The sequence below is a fragment of the Pelodiscus sinensis genome, chromosome 2 (assembly GCF_049634645.1).
Source record: "Pelodiscus sinensis isolate JC-2024 chromosome 2, ASM4963464v1, whole genome shotgun sequence".
NCBI classification, from domain to species: Eukaryota; Metazoa; Chordata; order Testudines; family Trionychidae; genus Pelodiscus; species Pelodiscus sinensis.
Window position 1 is genome coordinate 20,453,033 of NC_134712.1, and position 6,862 is coordinate 20,459,894.

The following is a 6,862-nucleotide window of genomic DNA, read 5'->3' on the forward strand; positions in this document are numbered from 1 at the left end:
TTCATAACTCAAGGAGAGCCTGTATTGATATTTTTGACAAATTATATTTATGTTAAATGTCTAAGGGTGGGATCATCAAAGGAGACTATGGGAGTTAAGTGCCTGATTCCTATGGAATTTCAATTGCATTTGGGCACCTAACTTCTTTAGAGGATCTGGAAAAGCCTCAACCAGGTGCTTCAAGTATGTTGATATCTGGGGTTAGTTCAACACTTCACATCACTAGTCTGGGAATACTTAAAACGTGATGTAAGAACAGTTTTGCTAAGAGCAGCTGAAGTAATGGTATATCATGGGTGAACGTTATACTATTGAAAGCATAACACAAAATACAACGCTCCTGAGCAATACTTTACCTTATAAAATGAAGATGAGAAGTTACAAATGAAGTTTTTTTTTATTTAGACTGCCATTATGAAGAAAAAAAACATCAAATAAATGAGTCATCTAGGGACCTGGAAAAAGTTTGGAAAACAGATGTTCTTACATGCAGTGCAGATGTTTTGTGATAACAGCTAGATGCAACAAGAACCCACTCTAATTGAAAAATGCCGTGGGATTGTACCAAAAAAACATTAATCAAAATCTACGAAGACAGATACTGATGCTATTGTATTATGTAATGATGTGTCCAACAGACCACAACAGTGAAATTTTTGTAGAACAAAGGTATAGATTAGGTGCTTGTAAATTAATGTGAGGTAAGCTCCCAGAAAAGGCTTTTGGGAGGGTTAGGTGAGAAATGAAAAATGATGCAGAGACACTAAACAGAGTGGTGCTATAGGTTATTTATTGCACTGCCGAGAGATTAAATAACAAGTACATGGTACCTATAAAATGCCTTTAATGGCAATGATCTTAATATCAATGCTGCTGTTTAGTAAGCACATAGTACCTAGGGATGTGATACAAAGCCCTTTGGATTGGAAAGACTCTGTGGACTTTGTGTCTTTTTGAACTTACTAGGACTTGATCCAATCTATGTAGTTACACTGATGTACATGAGAGCAGTAGAATTTAGATCAGCATTGTCAGTTATTGTTCGCTGCTTATTGTCCCCCATCTGAACATCCACTGTAGATAAGTACTGGATTCAAAACAAAGGATGAGATCCTCACCTTTCTCTGGTCCCCGTCTGTTGACTTAAAGTGCCTAAAAAGGCCCTAAAAACCTTTTAGCTGGCTTTAAGAGGCTCCCTCAGTACAGGTGTTGTGGCAGTCACACCTGGTGCAGAGGTATGTCAAGAGCAAGGCCGCAGGCAGAAGTGGTGTGTTGTCATCAGGGCTATAGCATGAAATGCTATAGAAGTTCTGCCATAACTTAAGCAAGCCCCATGGCAGTCTGTTCTGTCACAGGCCTCTCCAGCCTTTAGTCCCGTTCCCTCCTAAAACCTGGCCCCTGAGCTGTGAGTTCTGCATTGCACCTTAGAGGTACCAGATAAAATCTGTAAACTCTATGTGATAAACATCAATCCAGTAATAAACTGGGCCACAATTAAATTAGACAAGTAATCTGTTGTCAAAATTTTGCATTGCAATGAGTAGATCTTTAAGGGTACGTCTAGACTACAGGCTTTTGTCGACAGATACTGTTGACAAAGCTTCTGTTGACAAAGGGCATCTAGACTACATCCAGTTCTGTTGGCAAAGCAAGCCGCTTTGTCGACCTGAGAGTGTAGACGCAAAGGACAGTGTAGATGCAATAACGCCTTCTGTCGAAAGAACTCTGTCGACAACAGGCATTATTCCTCGTAGAATGAGGTTTACCGCTGTCGACAAAACTGCTGAGTTATGTCTGCAGACCTCGGTGGTAGTGTAGATGCAGATATAGTTTTGTCGACAAAAGTGGACTTTTGTCGACAAAACCCTGTAGTCCAGACACACCCTAAAAGAGCAGCAGCACTTTGGTCCTAAGAAAATTTCTAATCACAAAACTACCAAGCTGTAGATTTGTCACGTAAAAGTAAATGTACCATGAAACCAATTATAAAAATAATAATTACATGTATAGAAAAAAAATTATTACAAACCAGGACACATACGTTCCTACATTGTATTACAGGATTATTTTACTGACTTGAGAACACCAAGGAATCCAGTGGAGACCCATGAGATATAAGTCACTGAAGAAAGCAGTCTCTAATTCTAACAGTAGTTTTAATTTTATGCAAAAGCAGTACATATTATCATTCTATATAATCAAATGAATCACTTATTATACTTGGAGCTGTCATAAAGTAAGTGGCTGAGTTATAAGTTGCTGCTGTATTTTTCCAAAAACTACAACAGCTGAACAAAACCCAACCAGCCACAAAAAAAAAAAAAAAAAAAAAAAAGTTTTTGCAGATCATTTTTAAAGCTACCCCTCTCTGTTAGCTTCTTGTTTTCCCAGTGTCAGGGCCCCAGTGTAATTAGAGACCTTGTAAATGTAGTCTGTAAACTGAAGTGTCAAGTCTCAGTTAGTGCTTGGGGATTATCTTGTACCTTGATCCAGAACTACATGGTTACTTCCTTTGTGATCCTTTGAGATGTCTACTCGTTGGCAATCAGACAACACATGCTGACTTTCCAATATCGCTTCCAGCTAGTTATTTCTAAATGCGTGTGAATATTAGGCAATATTCTGCTGGCAAAAAATTGATAGACTGTCTGCCCATTCAGGGATGCAAATGAGAGGAGGCTACCTGCTAATGCCCCTGCACAAAAAGGGCTCTTGCTTTGGGTTGAATGTACAGGGTGCTGTAGGCCCACTTGCCCTACTCTCTCCCACCAAATGGGGTGATGAGGAAGGGTATTTAATGGGAGGACCTTGGCTTTGTCCCATAAACACTGTGACAAGTAGAGCTAAGCTGATCAAGGGTTTATGGTAAAGGTGGGAAACCTAAGGCCCAGAGAATGGATGCAGCCCTAACCTTGCCTGGATCTGGCCCTGAGGCTCACTTCCCCACAGGGCTGGAGCACTTAAATTTACTAGTTTGGGCCCCACTAATAGGGGGAGCAAGGAGAATGTTGGGGAGTGTCTTTCTCTTTCTCAGTCAGGAGCCATGTCAGTGAGAATTACGGGGGGAGGGGTATTTGGGGTTTTTTCTCACTTGTGTGAGGCCTGCGACTGATTTCTGTGGGTCAGCAGCCCCCAACCCAAACAAGGTTCCTCACCCCTGGTTAGAGGCAATGTAGTAATATAGCTGAGCAGCAAATTACCAACTTCTAGAGCAAGGGGAGCAGGAAAGTAACTATGGTTCTTCTTCTGGGGGTGAGTCAGAGGTAGCACAGAAATTCGCTGCCTTTCCCTAAGAGGCATGTTCTTGGCAGATAGTTTAGTCCATGACTCTGTAGTGTTAATGACTGTAAACAACACCTGTAAGAATTCACAATTCTTAATTACTATGTAAATAGCAGCAAACCCTTTTCTGGGTCAAGAGAGAGGAACTGAGTCAGATTCTGTTTTCATCTCTTGTTCTAAACTGGGGATGTTCCACTAGTGGAAAAAACACAGGTGTAGAGAAGCTTTTAATCACACCAATATGAACTAAGCAGAGAAACTCTCATTTGAACAAAGGACTAAAAAAAAAAAAAGTTAACCAAAAACAGAAGTAATCTTTCAGCATGCTAATAATAATTCATATCTGGCCTGATGTGGCCATTCTTATTCATGTTGCATGGTGCCTTCCTCCTACAAACACCTAATGAAAGAAAAACAAGCACTTGGAGAACATGGAACTACTGGCATAATAAGGTGCACAACTGGAGTCAGGGCCTAACCTGTTTAGACAATTATTCAAATCCCAGTTAGCACTTATTTGCATCTGCAGGTACCTTTAAAACCATTGGTCTTCTATATAGAATAGACTGGTTATACTAAAGTTCCTAGTGCCCTTATTGGAATCTCTGGCATTTTTTTACTCTTTTCTGCCTATAGAAAGCTGTTCTTTGTGTACTGCTTGTTGTGGGAACAGGACTTTTGAAGGGACAAGAGAAGTGGCTGATACTGTAAAATTCATTGTGGTTCATAGAAAAGCCTTAAATAACATAAAGTTAAATGTCATTGTTTGCAGAGATAGTAAGAAAGCAGAAATCTTGTAAGAGATTTACTAAGGGTCAAAGTCAGTTCTCAGTGACACCAGGATGTATGAGGAATAAATGCATTTAAACGGATGGAGTTACAACTGCATAAAACCAGAAAGCGTGAGACCAGAATAGGACCTAGCAGACTTATTTAGGATTTACACCTGAGTAGCAGAACAGAATAGAGCCCTTATGTTTTACAAATCATCTTTCATTTGATGACTTATGAAAATTGTGAAGAAAAAGAAATAATATAAAGGCTGAATAAAACTTCAATGAAAGGAAATCTTCTTTTCCTGCTGAGACATTAGATCTAATATATGCAGCAAATACACTTCTGCTACAACATGATGGCCCGTTAAACTGAAAGAAACAGGAGGCTATTGTAGACACAGAAATTAGACACTTACTAAACTCTGAAGTTTGAAGACATAATCCCTTTTCCTAGAAAATCTGTACACCATGTAAACAATTGAAAGACTTCTTAAAAGTAGTTTTCCAAATAATTTCATGGAGTTTTTTTGGAAGCGGCTGCTGTTCTGGGATTCCTGTCATTGACTAATCTTTGCATGCACTTGGACCAAAAGTAGCGAGACCTAGAGGAAGAAAGCTATTCATTCAAATTGTCAGCACATCTAAATGAATTACTCTTCCTAACCTATGATGATTTTTCTTGATATAATAAAAGACTTTGTGCAAGAATGAAGCCTTGTTCAAAGTTTGCCACCACAAACATACATTTCCTTGTTAATTCAGATTTGATGTAAGTGTACTACTTTGTAAACAATAACTGAAAACAAATGAGAGAGCTAAAGTGTAGAACATAATACTCTGGGTTTCAGAATATGGCTTACATTATCCTAGGATTCAAGCTCATATCCTTGGCTCTGGAACATGCTTGTGCATTGTGCTTCTGCTTTGAAAACAAACATCAACTCCTGCTATCCAATTCTGAGTTAGAAATGACTGGGAAAGAGCTGGGCAAATGAGTAGAGGCACATGTTAGCCCCAAAGAGCCAAATTCTGTTTTCAATTATGTTGATAGGGTTCAGAGTAACATCCGGATATACACTGGTATAACTGAGAGGAAAAATTTGGCCCAATATACTTGTAATGGCCACAAGTCATTGATTTCAATCGGGTTTGAATCCATATGCATATTAAGGTAGAAATCCTAATCCACTAAGTTCACTACCAGAACTCCCACTGACTTCAGTAGGGCCAGAATTTCACCGTAAGGGTATGTCTGCATTTGCGCTGGTATGTGTGATTCTTAACTCACATAGATGTAGCCATGTTAGCTCTGCTTAAACTAGCATTCTAAAAATAACTGGTAGGTTAGCAGATGGGGTGGTTTGCATTACCTGCCAGAATAGATACCTGCCTATATCTCCCAGCTATGTACTCTGGTGGCTAGTTGGAGCCACCACCCCTGCTAGCTTGACTATGGTGCTATTTTCAGCTTGCTGCCTCAAGAAGAACCATCACAGGTATGTCTACATAAGCTGCAAGTTACTTCTACCAGCTCAAATGTAGACATACTTGGAGAATCTTATCCAGTGCCAACTCAAGGCAAGAGAGAGCCTCTGTTATTTGCCTCTCTAGTTCTGATCCTTTGGCCACCCTGAAAGAGGAAGAATGAAATGCTCAAAGCTAAGCATATGCATATGTGTTTGCAGGATCCACGCTTTGGATAAGATTGCTAACAAGGGTGCCATTTATTGCAAATGTAGGGATGACTTTTTTATGAAGTCCTTGAGTCCACCAGTTCATTTCTGGGTTATTGACTCAGTCATCGGATGATCCTGTTTTTGTCTCTACTGACCCAAGACTGGTTTTCAAACCTCAAATGATTTAATGTACTTTAGGTTTATGTTATCCCAGAGTGTTATAAATGACCCTATACTTTCTAAACTATATTCATATTTATTTGTAGGCTCTCATAGTCAAATGAATTCTTTCTTGGTAATCAGGGGAGAGAGAACTACTAAGCTATTGCATGAATTAAAATAAGTATAGGGATATTTGTGCATTTAATTGGAGAAGAAGACGAGAAAAATAAACCAGGTTTTCCTCTGCCTGTCAGGAAGCATTGGCAGGTTTTGAAGTAATAAATCCAATGTATGTATCCACCAAAGGGACTCCATAACAAGAAGGTGCAATAAACAATTTTTGACAGAGGTCAAAAAGGCCAGCAGCACTTTGTGTGAGTGAAGAATTTGGATAACAGGATTTAATTTTTATAGGGGAAAGTAGATATTGGCTGAGAAAAGGTAAGCATGTGCACAGGATTGTGGAAAAATGGGAAAACAGAGGGATCAAGCTAAGGGTCTCAACAGTAAGTTTGAAAAGCTTTTGACAGAGAAAACAAATCCATGAAGATGCTACACAATGGACAGGCTAATATCTAGGATATTCCAGACTAAAAGATTGTGACTGAAACTAGGAAATGTAGGAAATATATGGGCATATTAATAAATGTTGTGGTTGTCTATTGAACCAAATGTTACATGCCTTAGAATTAGAAACTTCTAACATAGCCAGTTAGTTGAGCTGGTGAAAACTCCTTGAAGCTGGCAGCTGCCTTTCATTCAAGGTAAATGTGAGAAAGAGTTAAGTTCTTTTATAGAATGAGGTAGCTGAAAGAATAGGAGACAACACCCAAAGCATAGACTACATAGATGTGGGTCAGAATCTGAGCTTTTGAAGCAGAGGGATTTAATGAGGCACTAAAGGTGGAAGAAGGGGGCTGGGTATTTTGTTGAAACTGTTTCTGCTGCTTCTCTTGTTACTGAATG